We start from the raw sequence: 22082 nt of genomic DNA, 5'->3' as shown, positions 1-22082 counted from the left end.
AATCCCTAAGCCGCGCTGTCACGATTTCTTCTAAAAATCTGACGTTCTGCAATTCACTCAAAAATGTTGGCAAACTGTTGCAAGTGATCCCCTGAAAGGTTTTTCGGTGGAAACAGATGGGTTTTTATCATCCGAATAGAATTAGCCCTCGACGTCTGAACAACTTTTTTTGAAAAAATCCCTAAGCCGCGCGGTCACAATTTCTGCTAAAAATCTGACGTTCTGCAATTCACTCAAAAATGTTGGCAAACTGTTGCAAGTGATCCCCTGCAATGTTTTTCAGTGGAAACAGATGGGTTTTTATCATCGGAAACAGAATTAGCCGTCGACGTCTGAACACCTTTTTTTGAAAAAATCCGTAAGCCGCGCGGTCACAATTTCAGCAAAAATCTGACGTTCTGCAATTCACTCAAAAATGGTGCCAAACTGTTGCAAACGATTCCCTGAAATGTTTTTCGGTGGAAATAGATGGGTTTTTATCATCGGAAACAGAATTAGCCCTTGACGTCTGAACAACTTTTTTTGAAAAAATCCCTAAGCCGCGCGGTCACAATTTCTGCTAAAAATCTGACGTTCTGCAATTCACTCCAAAATGTTGGCAAACTGTTGCAAGTGATCCCCTGAAATGTTTTTCGGTGGAAATAGATGGGTTTTTATCATCGGAAACAGAATCAGCCCTCGACGTATGAACAACTTTTTTTGAAAAAAATCCCTAAGCCTCGCTGTCACAATTTCTGCTAAAAATCTGACGTTCTGCAATTCACTCAAAAATGTTGGCAAACTGTTGCGAGTGATCCCCTGAAATGTTTTTCGGTGGAAACAGCTGGGTTTTTATCATCGGAAACAGAATTAGCCCTTGACGTCTGAACAACTTTTTTTGAAAAAATCCCTAAGCCGCGCGGTCACAATTTCTTGTAAAAATCTGACGTTCCGCAATTCACTCCAAAATGTTCGCCAACTGTTGCTAGTGATCCTCTGAAATGTTTTTCGGTGGAAACAGATGGGTTTTTATCATCGGAAACCGAATTAGTCCTTGACGTCCGAACAACTTTTTTTGAAAAAATCCCTAAGCCGCGCTGTCACGATTTCTTCTAAAAATCTGACGTTCTGCAATTCACTCAAAAATGTTGGCAAACTGTTGCAAGTGATCCCCTGAAATGTTTTTCAGTGGAAACAGATGGGTTTTTATCATCGGAAACAGAATTAGCCCTCGACGTCTGAACACCTTTTTTTGAAAAAATCCGTAAGCCGCGCGGTCACAATTTCAGCAAAAATCTGACGTTCTGCAATTCACTCAAAAATGTTGGCAAACTGTTGCAAGTGATCCCCTGAAAGGTTTTTCGGTGGAAACAGATGGGTTTTTATCATCGGAATAGAATTAGCCCTCGACGTCTGAATAACTTTTTTTGAAAAAATCCCTAAGCCGCGCGGTCACAATTTCTGCTAAAAATCTGACGTTCTGCAATTCACTCAAAAATGTTGGCAAACTGTTGCAAGTGATCCCCTGCAATGTTTTTCAGTGGAAACAGATGGGTTTTTATCATCGGAAACAGAATTAGCCGTCGACGTCTGAACACCTTTTTTTGAAAAAATCCGTAAGCCGCGCGGTCACAATTTCTGCTAAAAATCTGACGTTCTGCAATTCACTCCAAAATGTTGGCAAACTGTTGCAAGTGATCCCCTGAAATGTTTTTCGGTGGAAATAGATGGGTTTTTATCATCGGAAACAGAATCAGCCCTCGACGTATGAACAACTTTTTTTGAAAAAAATCCCTAAGCCTCGCTGTCACAATTTCTGCTAAAAATCTGACGTTCTGCAATTCACTCAAAAATGTTGGCAAACTGTTGCGAGTGATCCCCTGAAATGTTTTTCGGTGGAAACAGCTGGGTTTTTATCATCGGAAACAGAATTAGGCCTGACGTCTGAACAACTTTTTTTGAAAAAATCCCTAAGCCGCGCGGTCACAATTTCTTGTAAAAATCTGACGTTCTGCAATTCACTCCAAAATGTTCGCCAACTGTTGCTAGTGATCCTCTGAAATGTTTTTCGGTGGAAACAGATGGGTTTTTATCATCGGAAACCGAATTAGTCCTTGACGTCCGAACAACTTTTTTTGAAAAAATCCCTAAGCCGCGCTGTCACGATTTCTTCTAAAAATCTGACGTTCTGCAATTCACTCAAAAATGTTGGCAAACTGTTGCAAGTGATCCCCTGAAAGGTTTTTCGGTGGAAACAGATGGGTTTTTATCATCGGAATAGAATTAGCCCTCGACGTCTGAACAACTTTTTTTGAAAAAATCCCTAAGCCGCGCGGTCACAATTTCTGCTAAAAATCTGACGTTCTGCAATTCACTCAAAAATGTTGGCAAACTGTTGCAAGTGATCCCCTGCAATGTTTTTCAGTGGAAACAGATGGGTTTTTATCATCGGAAACAGAATTAGCCGTCGACGTCTGAACACCTTTTTTTGAAAAAATCCGTAAGCCGCGCGGTCACAATTTCAGCAAAAATCTGACGTTCTGCAATTCACTCAAAAATGGTGCCAAACTGTTGCAAACGATTCCCTGAAATGTTTTTCGGTGGAAATAGATGGGTTTTTATCATCGGAAACAGAATTAGCCCTTGACGTCTGAACAACTTTTTTTGAAAAAATCCCTAAGCCGCGCGGTCACAATTTCTGCTAAAAATCTGACGTTCTGCAATTCACTCCAAAATGTTGGCAAACTGTTGCAAGTGATCCCCTGAAATGTTTTTCGGTGGAAATAGATGGGTTTTTATCATCGGAAACAGAATCAGCCCTCGACGTATGAACAACTTTTTTTGAAAAAAATCCCTAAGCCTCGCTGTCACAATTTCTGCTAAAAATCTGACGTTCTGCAATTCACTCAAAAATGTTGGCAAACTGTTGCGAGTGATCCCCTGAAATGTTTTTCGGTGGAAACAGCTGGGTTTTTATCATCGGAAACAGAATTAGCCCTTGACGTCTGAACAACTTTTTTTGAAAAAATCCCTAAGCCGCGCGGTCACAATTTCTTGTAAAAATCTGACGTTCCGCAATTCACTCCAAAATGTTCGCCAACTGTTGCTAGTGATCCTCTGAAATGTTTTTCGGTGGAAACAGATGGGTTTTTATCATCGGAAACCGAATTAGTCCTTGACGTCCGAACAACTTTTTTTGAAAAAATCCCTAAGCCGCGCTGTCACGATTTCTTCTAAAAATCTGACGTTCTGCAATTCACTCAAAAATGTTGGCAAACTGTTGCAAGTGATCCCCTGAAATGTTTTTCAGTGGAAACAGATGGGTTTTTATCATCGGAAACAGAATTAGCCCTCGACGTCTGAACACCTTTTTTTGAAAAAATCCGTAAGCCGCGCGGTCACAATTTCAGCAAAAATCTGACGTTCTGCAATTCACTCAAAAATGGTGCCAAACTGTTACAAACGATCCACTGAAAGGTATTTTGCTGGAAACAGATGGGTTTTTATCATCGGAAACAGAATTAGCCCTCGACGTCTGAACAACTTTTTTTGAAAAAATCCCTAAGCCGCGCGGTCACAATTTCTGCTAAAAATCTGACGTTCTGCAATTCACTCAAAAATGTTGGCAAACTGTTGCAAGTGATCCCCTGCAATGTTTTTCAGTGGAAACAGATGGGTTTTTATCATCGGAAACAGAATTAGCCCTCGACGTCTGAACACCTTTTTTTGAATAAATCCGTAAGCCGCGGGGTCACAATTTCACCAAAAATCTGACGTTCTGCAATTCACTCAAAAATGGTGCCAAACTGTTGCAAACGATCCCCTGAAATGTTTTTCGGTGGAAATAGATGGGTTTTTATCATCGGAAACAGAATCAGCCCTCGACGTCTGAACAACTTTTTTTGAAAAAATCCCTAAGCCGCGCGGTCACAATTTCTGCTAAAAATCTGACGTTCTGCAATTCACTCCAAAATGTTGGCAAACTGTTGCAAGTGATCCCCTGAAATGTTTTTCGGTGGAAATAGATGGGTTTTTATCATCGGAAACAGAATCAGCCCTCGACGTATGAACAACTTTTTTTGAAAAAATCCCTAAGCCGCGCGGTCACGATTTCTGCTAAAAATCTGACGTTCTGCAATTCACTCAAAAATGTTGGCAAACTGTTGCAAGTGATCCCCTGCAATGTTTTTCAGTGGAAACAGATGAGTTTTTATCATCGGAAACAGAATCAGCCCTCGACGTCTGAACAATTTTTTTTTGAAAAAATCCCTAAGCCGTGCGGTCACAATTTCTGCTAAAAATCTGACGTTCTGCAATTCACTCAAAAATGTTGGCAAACTGTTGCGAGTGATCCCCTGAAATGTTTTTCGGTGGAAACAGATGGGTTTTTATCATCGGAAACAGAATTAGCCCTCGACGTCTGAACGACTTTTTTTGAAAAAATCCCTAAGCCGCGCGGTCACAATTTCTGCTAAAAATCTGACGTTCTGCAATTCACTCCAAAATGATCGCGAACTGTTGCAAGTGATCCTCTGAAATGTTTTTCGGTGGAAACAGATGGGTTTTTATCATCGGAAACCGAATTAGTCCTTGACGTCCGAACAACTTTTTTTTTAAAAAAATCCCTAAGCCGCGCTGTCACGATTTCTTCTAAAAATCTGACGTTCTGCAATTCACTCAAAAATGTTGGCAAACTGTTGCAAGTGATCCCCTGAAAGGTTTTTCGGTGGAAACAGATGGGTTTTTATCATCGGAATAGAATTAGCCCTCGACGTCTGAACAACTTTTTTTGAAAAAATCCCTAAGCCGCGCGGTCACAATTTCTGCTAAAAATCTGACGTTCTGCAATTCACTCAAAAATGTTGGCAAACTGTTGCAAGTGATCCCCTGCAATGTTTTTCAGTGGAAACAGATGGGTTTTTATCATCGGAAACAGAATTAGCCGTCGACGTCTGAACACCTTTTTTTGAAAAAATCCGTAAGCCGCGCGGTCACAATTTCAGCAAAAATCTGACGTTCTGCAATTCACTCAAAAATGGTGCCAAACTGTTGCAAACGATTCCCTGAAATGTTTTTCGGTGGAAATAGATGGGTTTTTATCATCGGAAACAGAATTAGCCCTTGACGTCTGAACAACTTTTTTTGAAAAAATCCCTAAGCCGCGCGGTCACAATTTCTGCTAAAAATCTGACGTTCTGCAATTCACTCCAAAATGTTGGCAAACTGTTGCAAGTGATCCCCTGAAATGTTTTTCGGTGGAAATAGATGGGTTTTTATCATCGGAAACAGAATCAGCCCTCGACGTATGAACAACTTTTTTTGAAAAAAATCCCTAAGCCTCGCTGTCACAATTTCTGCTAAAAATCTGACGTTCTGCAATTCACTCAAAAATGTTGGCAAACTGTTGCGAGTGATCCCCTGAAATGTTTTTCGGTGGAAACAGCTGGGTTTTTATCATCGGAAACAGAATTAGGCCTGACGTCTGAACAACTTTTTTTGAAAAAATCCCTAAGCCGCGTGGTCACAATTTCTTGTAAAAATCTGACGTTCTGCAATTCACTCCAAAATGTTCGCCAACTGTTGCTAGTGATCCTCTGAAATGTTTTTCGGTGGAAACAGATGGGTTTTTATCATCGGAAACCGAATTAGTCCTTGACGTCCGAACAACTTTTTTTGAAAAAATCCCTAAGCCGCGCTGTCACGATTTCTTCTAAAAATCTGACGTTCTGCAATTCACTCAAAAATGTTGGCAAACTGTTGCAAGTGATCCCCTGAAAGGTTTTTCAGTGGAAACAGATGGGTTTTTATCATCGGAATAGAATTAGCCCTCGACGTCTGAACAAATTTTTTTGAAAAAATCCCTAAGCCGCGCGGTCACAATTTCTGCTAAAAATCTGACGTTCTGCAATTCACTCAAAAATGTTGGCAAACTGTTGCAAGTGATCCCCTGCAATGTTTTTCAGTGGAAACAGATGGGTTTTTATCATCGGAAACAGAATTAGCCGTCGACGTCTGAACACCTTTTTTTGAAAAAATCCGTAAGCCGCGCGGTCACAATTTCAGCAAAAATCTGACGTTCTGCAATTCACTCAAAAATGGTGCCAAACTGTTGCAAACGATTCCCTGAAATGTTTTTCGGTGGAAATAGATGGGTTTTTATCATCGGAAACAGAATTAGCCCTTGACGTCTGAACAACTTTTTTTGAAAAAATCCCTAAGCCGCGCGGTCACAATTTCTGCTAAAAATCTGACGTTCTGCAATTCACTCCAAAATGTTGGCAAACTGTTGCAAGTGATCCCCTGAAATGTTTTTCGGTGGAAATAGATGGGTTTTTATCATCGGAAACAGAATCAGCCCTCGACGTATGAACAACTTTTTTTGAAAAAAATCCCTAAGCCTCGCTGCTACAATTTCTGCTAAAAATCTGACGTTCTGCAATTCACTCAAAAATGTTGGCAAACTGTTGCGAGTGATCCCCTGAAATGTTTTTCGGTGGAAACAGCTGGGTTTTTATCATCGGAAACAGAATTAGCCCTTGACGTCTGAACAACTTTTTTTGAAAAAATCCCTAAGCCGCGCGGTCACGATTTCTGCTAAAAATCTGACGTTCTGCAATTCACTCAAAAATGTTGGCAAACTGTTGCAAGTGATCCCCTGAAATGTTTTTCATTGGAAACAGATGGGTTTTTATCATCGGAAACAGAATTAGCCCTCGACGTCTGAACACCTTTTTTTGAAAAAATCCGTAAGCCGCGCGGTCACAATTTCAGCAAAAATCTGACGTTCTGCAATTCACTCAAAAATGGTGCCAAACTGTTACAAACGATCCACTGAAAGGTATTTTGCTGGAAACAGATGGGTTTTTATCATCGGAAACAGAATTAGCCCTCGACGTCTGAACAACTTTTTTTGAAAAAATCCCTAAGCCGCGCGGTCACAATTTCTGCTAAAAATCTGACGTTCTGCAATTCACTCAAAAATGTTGGCAAACTGTTGCAAGTGATCCCCTGCAATGTTTTTCAGTGGAAACAGATGGGTTTTTATCATCGGAAACAGAATTAGCCCTCGACGTCTGAACACCTTTTTTTGAATAAATCCGTAAGCCGCGGGGTCACAATTTCACCAAAAATCTGACGTTCTGCAATTCACTCAAAAATGGTGCCAAACTGTTGCAAACGATCCCCTGAAATGTTTTTCGGTGGAAATAGATGGGTTTTTATCATCGGAAACAGAATCAGCCCTCGACGTCTGAACAACTTTTTTTGAAAAAATCCCTAAGCCGCGCGGTCACAATTTCTTGTAAAAATCTGACGTTCTGCAATTCACTCCAAAATGTTCGCCAACTGTTGCTAGTGATCCTCTGAAATGTTTTTCGGTGGAAACAGATGGGTTTTTATCATCGGAAACCGAATTAGTCCTTGACGTCCGAACAACTTTTTTTGAAAAAATTCCTAAGCCGCGCGGTCACAATTTCTGCTAAAAATCTGACGTTCTGCAATTCACTCATAAATGTTGTCAAACTGTTGCAAGTGATCCCCTGCAATGTTTTTCAGTGGAAACAGATGGGTTTTTATCATCGGAAACAGAATTAGCCCTCGACGTCTGAACACCTTTTTTTGAAAAAATCCGTAAGCAGCGCGGTCACAATTTCAGCAAAAATCTGACGTTCTGCAATTCACTCAAAAATGGTGCCAAACTGTTGCAAACGATCCCCTGAAAGGTATTTTGGTGGAAACAGATGGGTTTTTATCATCGGAAACAGAATTAGCCCTCGACGTCTGAACAACTTTTTTTGAAAAAATCCCTAAGCCGCGCGGTCACAATTTCTGCTAAAAATCTGACGTTCTGTAATTCACTCCAAAATGTTGGCAAACTGTTGCAAGTGATCCCCTGAAATGTTTTTCGGTGGAAACAGATGGTTTTTTATCATCGGAAACAGAATTAGCCCTCGACGTCTGAACACCTTTTTTTGAAAAAATCCGTAAGCCGCGCGGTCACAATTCAGCAAAAATCTGACGTTCTGCAATTCACTCAAAAATGGTGCCAAACTGTTGCAAACGATCCCCTGAAAGGTATTTTGGTGGAAACAGATGTGTTTTTATCATCGGAAACAGAATTAGCCCTCGACGTCTGAACTAATTTTTTTGAAAAAATCCCTAAGCCGCGCGGTCACAATTTCTGCTAAAAATCTGACGTTCTGCAATTCACTCAAAAATGTTGGCAAACTGTTGCAAGTGATCCCCTGAAATGTTTTTCAGGGGAAACAGATGGGTTTTTATCATCGGAAACAGAATTAGCCCTCGACGTCTGAACAACTTTTTTTGTAAAAATCCGTAAGGCGCGCGGTCACAATTTCTTGTAAAAATCTGACGTTCTGCAATTCACTCCAAAATGTTCGCGAACTGTTGCAAGTGATCACCTGAAATGTTTTTCGGTGGAAACAGATGGGTTTTTATCATCGGAAACAGAATCAGCCCTCGACGTCTGAAAAACTTTTTTTGAAAAAATCCGTAAGCCGCGCGGTCACAATTTCTGCTAAAAATCTGACGTTCTGCAATTCACTCAAAAATGTTGGCAAACTGTTGCAAGTGATCCCCTGAAATGTTTTTCGGTGGAAACAGATGGGTTTTTATCATCGGAAACAGAATTAGCCCTCAACGTCTGAACAACTTTTTTTGAAAAAATCCCTAAGCCGCGCGGTCACAATTTCCTGTAAAAATCTGACGTTCTGTAATTCACTCCAAAATGTTCGCGAAGTGTTGCAAGTGATCCCCTGAAATGTTTTTCGGTGGAAACAGATAGGTTTTTATCATCGGAAACAGAATTAGCCCTCGACGTCTGAACGACTTTTTTTGAAAAAATCCCTAAGCCGCGCGGTCACAATTTCTGCTAAAAATCTGACGTTCTGCAATTCACTCCAAAATGATCGCGAACTGTTGCAAGTGATCCTCTGAAATGTTTTTCGGTGGAAACAGATGGGTTTTTATCATCGGAAACCGAATTAGTCCTTGACGTCCGAACAACTTTTTTTGAAAAAATCCCTAAGCCGCGCGGTCACGATTTCTGCTAAAAATCTGAAGTTCTGCAATTCACTCAAAAATGTTGGCAAACTGTTGCAAGTGATCCCCTGAAAGGTTTTTCGGTGGAAACAGATGGGTTTTTATCATCGGAACAGAATTAGCCCTCGACGTCTGAACACCTTTTTTTGAAAAAATCCGTAAGCCGCGGGGGTCACAATTTCAGCAAAAATCTGACGTTCTGCAATTCACTCAAAAATGGTGCCAAACTGTTGCAAACGATCCCCTGAAATGTTTTTCGGTGGAAATAGATGGGTTTTTATCATCGGAAACAGAATCAGCCCTCGACGTCTGAACAACTTTTTTTGAAAAAATCCCTAAGTGGCGCGGTCACAATTTCTGCTGAAAATCTGACGTTCTGCAATTCACTCCAAAATGTTGGCAAACTGTTTCAAGTGATCCCCTGAAATGTTTTTCGGTGGACATAGATGGGTTTTAATCATCGGAAACAGAATCAGCCCTCGACGTCTGAACAACTTTTTTTGAAAAAATCCCTAAGCCGCGCGGTCACAATTTCAGCAAAAATCTGACGTTCTACAATTCACTCAAAAATGTTGGCAAACTGTTGCGAGTGATCCCCTGAAATGTTTTTCGGTGGAAACAGCTGGGTTTTTATCATCGGAAACAGAATTAGCCCTTGACGTCTGAACAACTTTTTTTGAAAAAATCCCTAAGCCGCGCGGTCACAATTTCTTGTAAAAATCTGACGTTCTGCAATTCACTCCAAAATGTTCGCCAACTGTTGCTAGTGATCCTCTGAAATGTTTTTCGATGGAAACAGATGGGTTTTTATCATCGGAAACCGAATTAGTCCTTGACGTCCGAACAACTTTTTTTGAAAAAATCCCTAAGCCGCGCTGTCACGATTTCTTCTAAAAATCTGACGTTCTGCAATTCACTCAAAAATGTTGGCAAACTGTTGCAAGTGATCCCCTGAAAGGTTTTTCGGTGGAAACAGATGGGTTTTTATCATCGGAATAGAATTAGCCCTCGACGTCTGAACAACTTTTTTTGAAAAAATTCCTAAGCCGCGCGGTCACAATTTCTGCTAAAAATCTGACGTTCTGCAATTCACTCATAAATGTTGTCAAACTGTTGCAAGTGATCCCCTGCAATGTTTTTCAGTGGAAACAGATGGGTTTTTATCATCGGAAACAGAATTAGCCCTCGACGTCTGAACACCTTTTTTTGAAAAAATCCGTAAGCAGCGCGGTCACAATTTCAGCAAAAATCTGACGTTCTGCAATTCACTCAAAAATGGTGCCAAACTGTTGCAAGTGATCCCCTGAAAGGTTTTTCGGTGGAAACAGATGGGTTTTTATCATCGGAAACAGAATTAGCCCTCGACGTCTGAACAACTTTTTTTGAAAAAATCCCTAAGCCGCGAGGTCACAATTTCTGCTAAAAATCTGACGTTCTGTAATTCACTCCAAAATGTTGGCAAACTGTTGCAAGTGATCCCCTGAAATGTTTTTCGGTGGAAACAGATGGTTTTTTATCATCGGAAACAGAATTAGCCCTCGACGTCTGAACACCTTTTTTTGAAAAAATCCGTAAGCCGCGCGGTCACAATTTCAGCAAAAATCTGACGTTCTGCAATTCACTCAAAAATGGTGCCAAACTGTTGCAAACGATCCCCTGAAAGGTATTTTGGTGGAAACAGATGTGTTTTTATCATCGGAAACAGAATTAGCCCTCGACGTCTGAACTAATTTTTTTGAAAAAATCCCTAAGCCGCGCGGTCACAATTTCTGCTAAAAATCTGACGTTCTGCAATTCACTCAAAAATGTTGGCAAACTGTTGCAAGTGATCCCCTGAAATGTTTTTCAGTGGAAACAGATGGGTTTTTATCATCGGAAACAGAATAAGCCCTCGACGTCTGAACAACTTTTTTTGTAAAAATCCGTAAGGCGCGCGGTCACAATTTCTTGTAAAAATCTGACGTTCTGCAATTCACTCCAAAATGTTCGCGAACTGTTGCAAGTGATCACCTGAAATGTTTTTCGGTGGAAACAGATGGGTTTTTATCATCGGAAACAGAATCAGCCCTCGACGTCTGAAAAACTTTTTTTGAAAAAATCCGTAAGCCGCGCGGTCACAATTTCTGCTAAAATTCTGACGTTCTGCAATTCACTCAAAAATGTTGGCAAACTGTTGCAAGTGATCACCTGAAATGTTTTTCGGTGGAAACAGATGGGTTTTTATCATCGGAAACAGAATTAGCCCTCGACGTCTGAACAACTTTTTTTGAAAAAATCCCTAAGCCGCGCGGTCACAATTTCCTGTAAAAATCTGACGTTCTGTAATTCACTCCAAAATGTTCGCGAACTGTTGCAAGTGATCTTCTGAAATGTTTTTCGGTGGAAACAGATGGGTTTTTATCATCGGAAACAGAATTAGTCCTTGACGTCTGAACAACTTTTTTTGAAAAAATCCCTAAGCCGCGCGGTCACGATTTCTGCTAAAAATCTGACATTCTGCAATTCACTCAAAAATGTTGGCAAACTGTTGCAAGTGATCCCCTGAAAGGTTTTTCGGTGGAAACAGATGGGTTTTTATCATCGGAACAGAATTAGCCCTCGACGTCTGAACAACTTTTTTTGAAAAAATCCCTAAGCCGCGTGGTCACAATTTCTGCTAAAAATCTGACGTTCTGCAATTCACTCCAAAATGTTGGCAAACTGTTGCAAGTGATCCCGTGAAATGTTTTTCAGTGGAAACAGATGGGTTTTTATCATCGGAAACAGAATTAGCCCTCGACGTCTGAACAACTTTTTTTGTAAATATCCGGAAGGCGCGCGGTCACAATTTCTTGTAAAAATCTGACGTTCTGCAATTCACTCCAAAATGTTCGCGAACTGTTGCAAGTGATCACCTGAAATGTTTTTCGGTGGAAACAGATGGGTTTTTATCATCGGAAACAGAATCAGCCCTCGACGTCTGAAAAACTTTTTTTGAAAAAATCCGTAAGCCGCGCGGTCACAATTTCTGCTAAAAATCTGACGTTCTGCAATTCACTCAAAAATGTTGGCAAACTGTTGCAAGTGATCACCTGAAATGTTTTTCGGTGGAAACAGATGGATTTTTATCATCGGAAACAGAATTAGCCCTCGACGTCTGAACAACTTTTTTTGAAAAAATCCCTAAGCCGCGCGGTCACAATTTCTGCTAAAAATTTGACGTTCTGCAATTCACTCAAAAATGTTGGCAAACTGTTTCAAGTGATTTTCTGAAATGTTTTTCGGTGGAAACAGATGGGTTTTTATCATTGGAAACAGAATTAGCCCTCAACGTCTGAACAACTTTTTTTGAAAAAATCCCTAAGCCGCGCGATCACAATTTCCTGTAAAAATCTGACGTTCTGTAATTCACTCCAAAATGTTCGCGAACTGTTGCAAGTGATCTTCTGAAATGTTTTTCGGTGGAAACAGATGGGTTTTTATCATCGGAAACAGAATTAGTCCTTGACGTCTGAACAACTTTTTTTGAAAAAATCCCTAAGCCGCGCGGTCACGATTTCTGCTAAAAATCTGACGTTCTGCAATTCACTCAAAAATGTTGGCAAACTTTTGCAAGTGATCCCCTGAAAGGTTTTTCGGTGGAAACAGATGGGTTTTTATCATCGGAACAGAATTAGCCCTCGACGTCTGAACAACTTTTTTTGAAAAAATTCCTAAGCCGCGCGGTCACAATTTCTGCTAAAAATCTGACGTTCTGCAATTCACTCAAAAATGTTGGCAAACTGTTTCAAGTGATCCCCTGCAATGTTTTTCAGTGGAAACAGATGAATTTTTTTCATCGGAAACAGAATCAGCCCTCGACGTCTGAACAACTTTTTTGGAAAAAATCCCTAAGCCGTGCGGTCACAATTTCTGCTAAAAATCTGACGTTCTGCAATTCACTCAAAAATGTTGGCAAACTGTTGCAAGTGATCCCCTGAAATGTTTTTCGGTGGAAACAGATGGTTTTTTATCATCGGAAACAGAATTAGCCCTCGACGTCTGAACACCTTTTTTTGAAAAAATCCGTAAGCCGCGCGGTCACAATTTCAGCAAAAATCTGACGTTCTGCAATTCACTCAAAAATGGTGCCAAACTGTTGCAAACGATCCCCTGAAAGGTATTTTGGTGGAAACAGATGTGTTTTTATCATCGGAAACAGAATTAGCCCTCGACGTCTGAACTAATTTTTTTGAAAAAATCCCTAAGCCGCGCGGTCACAATTTCTGCTAAAAATCTGACGTTCTGCAATTCACTCAAAAATGTTGGCAAACTGTTGCAAGTGATCCCCTGAAATGTTTTTCAGTGGAAACAGATGGGTTTTTATCATCGGAAACAGAATAAGCCCTCGACGTCTGAACAACTTTTTTTGTAAAAATCCGTAAGGCGCGCGGTCACAATTTCTTGTAAAAATCTGACGTTCTGCAATTCACTCCAAAATGTTCGCGAACTGTTGCAAGTGATCACCTGAAAGGTATTTTGGTGGAAACAGATGTGTTTTTATCATCGGAAACAGAATTAGCCCTCGACGTCTGAACTAATTTTTTTGAAAAAATCCCTAAGCCGCGCGGTCACAATTTCTGCTAAAAATCTGACGTTCTGCAATTCACTCAAAAATGTTGGCAAACTGTTGCAAGTGATCCCCTGAAATGTTTTTCAGTGGAAACAGATGGGTTTTTATCATCGGAAACAGAATAAGCCCTCGACGTCTGAACAACTTTTTTTGTAAAAATCCGTAAGGCGCGCGGTCACAATTTCTTGTAAAAATCTGACGTTCTGCAATTCACTCCAAAATGTTCGCGAACTGTTGCAAGTGATCACCTGAAATGTTTTTCGGTGGAAACAGATGGGTTTTTATCATCGGAAACAGAATCAGCCCTCGACGTCTGAAAAACTTTTTTTGAAAAAATCCGTAAGCCGCGCGGTCACAATTTCTGCTAAAAATCTGACGTTCTGCAATTCACTCAAAAATGTTGGCAAACTGTTGCAAGTGATCACCTGAAATGTTTTTCGGTGGGAACAGATGGGTTTTTATCATCGGAAACAGAATTAGCCCTCGACGTCTGAACAACTTTTTTTGAAAAAATCCCTAAGCCGCGCGGTCACAATTTCCTGTAAAAATCTGACGTTCTGTAATTCACTCCAAAATGTTCGCGAACTGTTGCAAGTGATCTTCTGAAATGTTTTTCGGTGGAAACAGATGGGTTTTTATCATCGGAAACAGAATTAGTCCTTGACGTCTGAACAACTTTTTTTGAAAAAATCCCTAAGCCGCGCGGTCACGATTTCTGCTAAAAATCTGACATTCTGCAATTCACTCAAAAATGTTGGCAAACTGTTGCAAGTGATCCCCTGAAAGGTTTTTCGGTGGAAACAGATGGGTTTTTATCATCGGAACAGAATTAGCCCTCGACGTCTGAACAACTTTTTTTGAAAAAATCCCTAAGCCGCGCGGTCACAATTTCTGCTAAAAATCTGACGTTCTGCAATTCACTCAAAAATGTTGGCAAACTGTTGCAAGTGATCCCCTGAAATGTTTTTCAGTGGAAACAGATGGGTTTTTATCATCGGAAACAGAATTAGCCCTCGACGTCTGAACAACTTTTTTTGTAAAAATCCGGAAGGCGCGCGGTCACAATTTCTTGTAAAAATCTGACGTTCTGCAATTCACTCCAAAATGTTCGCGAACTGTTGCAAGTGATCACCTGAAATGTTTTTCGGTGGAAACAGATGGGTTTTTATCATCGGAAACAGAATCAGCCCTCGACGTCTGAAAAACTTTTTTTGAAAAAATCCGTAAGCCGCGCGGTCACAATTTCTGCTAAAAATCTGACGTTCTGCAATTCACTCAAAAATGTTGGCAAACTGTTGAAAGTGATCACCTGAAATGTTTTTCGGTGGAAACAGATGGATTTTTATCATCGGAAACAGAATTAGCCCTCGACGTCTGAACAACTTTTTTTGAAAAAATCCCTAAGCCGCGCGGTCACAATTTCTGCTAAAAATTTGACGTTCTGCAATTCACTCAAAAATGTTGGCAAACTGTTTCAAGTGATTTTCTGAAATGTTTTTCGGTGGAAACAGATGGGTTTTTATCATCGGAAACAGAATTAGCCCTCAACGTCTGAACAACTTTTTTTGAAAAAATCCCTAAGCCGCGCGGTCACAATTTCCTGTAAAAATCTGACGTTCTGTAATTCACTCCAAAATGTTCGCGAACTGTTGCAAGTGATCTTCTGAAATGTTTTTCGGTGGAAACAGATGGGTTTTTATCATCGGAAACAGAATTAGTCCTTGACGTCTGAACAACTTTTTTTGAAAAAATCCCTAAGCCGCGCGGTCACGATTTCTGCTAAAAATCTGACGTTCTGCAATTCACTCAAAAATGTTGGCAAACTTTTGCAAGTGATCCCCTGAAAGGTTTTTCGGTGGAAACAGATGGGTTTTTATCATCGGAACAGAATTAGCCCTCGACGTCTGAACAACTTTTTTTGAAAAAATTCCTAAGCCGCGCGGTCACAATTTCTGCTAAAAATCTGACGTTCTGCAATTCACTCAAAAATGTTGGCAAACTGTTTCAAGTGATCCCCTGCAATGTTTTTCAGTGGAAACAGATGAATTTTTTTCATCGGAAACAGAATCAGCCCTCGACGTCTGAACAACTTTTTTGGAAAAAATCCCTAAGCCGTGCGGTCACAATTTCTGCTAAAAATCTGACGTTCTGCAATTCACTCAAAAATGTTGGCAAACTGTTGCGAGTGATCCCCTGAAATGTTTTTCGGTGGAAACAGATGGGTTTTTATCATCGGAAACAGAATTAGCCCTCGACATCTGAACGACTTTTTTTGAAAAAATCCCTAAGCCGCGCGGTCACAATTTCTGCTAAAAATCTGACGTTCTGCAATTCACTCCAAAATGATCGCGAACTGTTGCAAGTGATCCTCTGAAATGTTTTTCGGTGGAAACAGATGGGTTTTTATCATCGGAAACCGAATTAGTCCTTGACGTCCGAACAACTTTTTTTGAAAAAATCCCTAAGCCGCGCGGTCACGATTTCTGCTAAAAATCTGAAGTTCTGCAATTCACTCAAAAATGTTGGCAAACTGTTGCAAGTGATCCCCTGCAATGTTTTACAGTGGAAACAGATGGGTTTTTATCATCGGAACAGAATTAGCCCTCGACGTCTGAACACCTTTTTTTGAAAAAATCCGTAAGCCGCGCGGTCACAATTTCAGCAAAAATCTGACGTTCTGCAATTCACTCAAAAATGGTGCCAAACTGTTGCAAACGATCCCCTGAAATGTTTTTCGGTGGAAATAGATGGGTTTTTATCATCGGAAACAGAATCAGCCCTCGACGTCTGAAAAACTTTTTTTGAAAAAATCCGTAAGCCGCGCGGTCAAAATTTCTGCTAAAAATCTGACGTTCTGCAATTCACTCCAAAATGTTGGCAAACTGTTGCAAATGATCCCCTGAAATGTTTTTCGGTGGAAATAGATGGGTTTTTATCATGGGAAACAGAATCAGCCCTCGACGTATGAACAACTTTTTTTGAAAAAAATCCCTAAGCCGCGCTGTCACAATTTCTGCTAAAAATCTGACGTTCTGCAATTCACTCAAAAATGTTGGCAAACTGTTTCAAGTGATCTTCTGAAATGTTTTTCGGTGGAAACAGATGGGTTTTTATCATCGGAACAGAATTAGCCCTCGACGTCTGAACTACTTTTTTTGAAAAAATCCCTAAGCCGCGCGGTCACAATTTCAGCAAAAATCTGACGTTCTGCAATTCACTCAAAAATGTTGGCAAACTGTTTCGAGTGATCCCCTGAAATGTTTTTCGGTGGAAACAGCTGGGTTTTTATCATCGGAAACCGAATTAGTCCTTGACGTCCGAACAACTTTTTTTTAAAAAAAATCCCTAAGCCGCGCTGTCACGATTTCTTCTAAAAATCTGACGTTCTGCAATTCACTCAAAAATGTTGGCAAACTGTTGCAAGTGATCCCCTGAAAGGTTTTTCGGTGGAAACAGATGGGTTTTTATCATCGGAATAGAATTAGCCCTCGACGTCTGAATAACTTTTTTTGAAAAAAATCCCTAAGCCGCGCGGTCACAATTTCTGCTAAAAATCTGACGTTCTGCAATTCACTCAAAAATGTTGGCAAACTGTTGCAAGTGATCCCCTGCAATGTTTTTCAGTGGAAACAGATGGGTTTTTATCATCGGAAACAGAATTAGCCGTCGACGTCTGAACACCTTTTTTTGAAAAAATCCGTAAGCCGCGCGGTCACAATTTCAGCAAAAATCTGACGTTCTGCAATTCACTCAAAAATGGTGCCAAACTGTTGCAAACGATTCCCTGAAATGTTTTTCGGTGGAAATAGATGGGTTTTTATCATCGGAAACAGAATTAGCCCTTGACGTCTGAACAACTTTTTTTGAAAAAATCCCTAAGCCGCGCGGTCACAATTTCTGCTAAAAATCTGACGTTCTGCAATTCACTCCAAAATGTTGGCAAACTGTTGCAAGTGATCCCCTGAAATGTTTTTCGGTGGAAATAGATGGGTTTTTATCATCGGAAACAGAATCAGCCCTCGACGTATGAACAACTTTTTTTGAAAAAAATCCCTAAGCCTCGCTGTCACAATTTCTGCTAAAAATCTGACGTTCTGCAATTCACTCAAAAATGTTGGCAAACTGTTGCGAGTGATCCCCTGAAATGTTTTTCGGTGGAAACAGCTGGGTTTTTATCATCGGAAACAGAATTAGGCCTGACGTCTGAACAACTTTTTTTGAAAAAATCCCTAAGCCGCGCGGTCACAATTTCTTGTAAAAATCTGACGTTCTGCAATTCACTCCAAAATGTTCGCCAACTGTTGCTAGTGATCCTCTGAAATGTTTTTCGGTGGAAACAGATGGGTTTTTATCATCGGAAACCGAATTAGTCCTTGACGTCCGAACAACTTTTTTTGAAAAAATCCCTAAGCCGCGCTGTCACGATTTCTTCTAAAAATCTGACGTTCTGCAATTCACTCAAAAATGTTGGCAAACTGTTGCAAGTGATCCCCTGAAAGGTTTTTCGGTGGAAACAGATGGGTTTTTATCATCGGAATAGAATTAGCCCTCGACGTCTGAACAACTTTTTTTGAAAAAATCCCTAAGCCGCGCGGTCACAATTTCTGCTAAAAATCTGACGTTCTGCAATTCACTCAAAAATGTTGGCAAACTGTTGCAAGTGATCCCCTGCAATGTTTTTCAGTGGAAACAGATGGGTTTTTATCATCGGAAACAGAATTAGCCGTCGACGTCTGAACACCTTTTTTTGAAAAAATCCCTAAGCCGCGCGGTCACAATTTCAGCAAAAATCTGACGTTCTGCAATTCACTCAAAAATGGTGCCAAACTGTTGCAAACGATTCCCTGAAATGTTTTTCGGTGGAAATAGATGGGTTTTTATCATCGGAAACAGAATTAGCCCTTGACGTCTGAACAACTTTTTTTGAAAAAATCCCTAAGCCGCGCGGTCACAATTTCTGCTAAAAATCTGACGTTCTGCAATTCACTCCAAAATGTTGGCAAACTGTTGCAAGTGATCCCCTGAAATGTTTTTCGGTGGAAATAGATGGGTTTTTATCATCGGAAACAGAATCAGCCCTCGACGTATGAACAACTTTTTTTGAAAAAAATCCCTAAGCCTCGCTGTCACAATTTCTGCTAAAAATCTGACGTTCTGCAATTCACTCAAAAATGTTGGCAAACTGTTGCGAGTGATCCCCTGAAATGTTTTTCGGTGGAAACAGCTGGGTTTTTATCATCGGAAACAGAATTAGCCCTTGACGTCTGAACAACTTTTTTTGAAAAAATCCCTAAGCCGCGCGGTCACAATTTCTTGTAAAAATCTGACGTTCCGCAATTCACTCCAAAATGTTCGCCAACTGTTGCTAGTGATCCTCTGAAATGTTTTTCGGTGGAAACAGATGGGTTTTTATCATCGGAAACCGAATTAGTCCTTGACGTCCGAACAACTTTTTTTGAAAAAATCCCTAAGCCGCGCTGTCACGATTTCTTCTAAAAATCTGACGTTCTGCAATTCACTCAAAAATGTTGGCAAACTGTTGCAAGTGATCCCCTGAAATGTTTTTCAGTGGAAACAGATGGGTTTTTATCATCGGAAACAGAATTAGCCCTCGACGTCTGAACACCTTTTTTTGAAAAAATCCGTAAGCCGCGCGGTCACAATTTCAGCAAAAATCTGACGTTCTGCAATTCACTCAAAAATGGTGCCAAACTGTTACAAACGATCCACTGAAAGGTATTTTGCTGGAAACAGATGGGTTTTTATCATCGGAAACAGAATTAGCCCTTGACGTCTGAACAACTTTTTTTGAAAAAATCCCTAAGCCGCGCGGTCACAATTTCTGCTAAAAATCTGACGTTCTGCAATTCACTCCAAAATGTTGGCAAACTGTTGCAAGTGATCCCCTGAAATGTTTTTCGGTGGAAATAGATGGGTTTTTATCATCGGAAACAGAATCAGCCCTCGACGTATGAACAACTTTTTTTGAAAAAAATCCCTAAGCCTCGCTGTCACAATTTCTGCTAAAAATCTGACGTTCTGCAATTCACTCAAAAATGTTGGCAAACTGTTGCGAGTGATCCCCTGAAATGTTTTTCGGTGGAAACAGCTGGGTTTTTATCATCGGAAACAGAATTAGCCCTTGACGTCTGAACAACTTTTTTTGAAAAAATCCCTAAGCCGCGCGGTCACAATTTCTTGTAAAAATCTGACGTTCCGCAATTCACTCCAAAATGTTCGCCAACTGTTGCTAGTGATCCTCTGAAATGTTTTTCGGTGGAAACAGATGGGTTTTTATCATCGGAAACCGAATTAGTCCTTGACGTCCGAACAACTTTTTTTGAAAAAATCCCTAAGCCGCGCTGTCACGATTTCTTCTAAAAATCTGACGTTCTGCAATTCACTCAAAAATGTTGGCAAACTGTTGCAAGTGATCCCCTGAAATGTTTTTCAGTGGAAACAGATGGGTTTTTATCATCGGAAACAGAATTAGCCCTCGACGTCTGAACACCTTTTTTTGAAAAAATCCGTAAGCCGCGCGGTCACAATTTCAGCAAAAATCTGACGTTCTGCAATTCACTCAAAAATGGTGCCAAACTGTTACAAACGATCCACTGAAAGGTATTTTGCTGGAAACAGATGGGTTTTTATCATCGGAAACAGAATTAGCCCTCGACGTCTGAACAACTTTTTTTGAAAAAATCCCTAAGCCGCGCGGTCACAATTTCTGCTAAAAATCTGACGTTCTGCAATTCACTCAAAAATGTTGGCAAACTGTTGCAAGTGATCCCCTGCAATGTTTTTCAGTGGAAACAGATGGGTTTTTATCATCGGAAACAGAATTAGCCCTCGACGTCTGAACACCTTTTTTTGAATAAATCCGTAAGCCGCGGGGTCACAATTTCACCAAAAATCTGACGTTCTGCAATTCACTCAAAAATGGTGCCAAACTGTTGCAAACGATCCCCTGAAATGTTTTTCGGTGGAAATAGATGGGTTTTTATCATCGGAAACAGAATCAGCCCTCGACGTCTGAACAACTTTTTTTGAAAAAATCCCTAAGCCGCGCGGTCACAATTTCTGCTAAAAATCTGACGTTCTGCAATTCACTCCAAAATGTTGGCAAACTGTTGCAAGTGATCCCCTGAAATGTTTTTCGGTGGAAATAGATGGGTTTTTATCATCGGAAACAGAATCAGCCCTCGACGTATGAACAACTTTTTTTGAAAAAATCCCTAAGCCGCGCGGTCACGATTTCTGCTAAAAATCTGACGTTCTGCAATTCACTCAAAAATGTTGGCAAACTGTTGCAAGTGATCCCCTGCAATGTTTTTCAGTGGAAACAGATGAGTTTTTATCATCGGAAACAGAATCAGCCCTCGACGTCTGAACAATTTTTTTTGAAAAAATCCCTAAGCCGTGCGGTCACAATTTCTGCTAAAAATCTGACGTTCTGCAATTCACTCAAAAATGTTGGCAAACTGTTGCGAGTGATCCCCTGAAATGTTTTTCGGTGGAAACAGATGGGTTTTTATCATCGGAAACAGAATTAGCCCTCGACGTCTGAACGACTTTTTTTGAAAAAATCCCTAAGCCGCGCGGTCACAATTTCTGCTAAAAATCTGACGTTCTGCAATTCACTCCAAAATGATCGCGAACTGTTGCAAGTGATCCTCTGAAATGTTTTTCGGTGGAAACAGATGGGTTTTTATCATCGGAAACCGAATTAGTCCTTGACGTCCGAACAACTTTTTTTTAAAAAAAATCCCTAAGCCGCGCTGTCACGATTTCTTCTAAAAATCTGACGTTCTGCAATTCACTCAAAAATGTTGGCAAACTGTTGCAAGTGATCCCCTGAAAGGTTTTTCGGTGGAAACAGATGGGTTTTTATCATCGGAATAGAATTAGCCCTCGACGTCTGAACAACTTTTTTTGAAAAAATCCCTAAGCCGCGCGGTCACAATTTCTGCTAAAAATCTGACGTTCTGCAATTCACTCAAAAATGTTGGCAAACTGTTGCAAGTGATCCCCTGCAATGTTTTTCAGTGGAAACAGATGGGTTTTTATCATCGGAAACAGAATTAGCCGTCGACGTCTGAACACCTTTTTTTGAAAAAATCCGTAAGCCGCGCGGTCACAATTTCAGCAAAAATCTGACGTTCTGCAATTCACTCAAAAATGGTGCCAAACTGTTGCAAACGATTCCCTGAAATGTTTTTCGGTGGAAATAGATGGGTTTTTATCATCGGAAACAGAATTAGCCCTTGACGTCTGAACAACTTTTTTTGAAAAAATCCCTAAGCCGCGCGGTCACAATTTCTGCTAAAAATCTGACGTTCTGCAATTCACTCCAAAATGTTGGCAAACTGTTGCAAGTGATCCCCTGAAATGTTTTTCGGTGGAAATAGATGGGTTTTTATCATCGGAAACAGAATCAGCCCTCGACGTATGA

Source organism: Podarcis liolepis, assembly GCF_965112155.1.
Source record: "Podarcis liolepis genome assembly, contig: HAP1_SCAFFOLD_22, whole genome shotgun sequence".
NCBI classification, from domain to species: Eukaryota; Metazoa; Chordata; class Lepidosauria; order Squamata; family Lacertidae; genus Podarcis; species Podarcis liolepis.
This window is presented reverse-complemented; position numbering follows the sequence as displayed.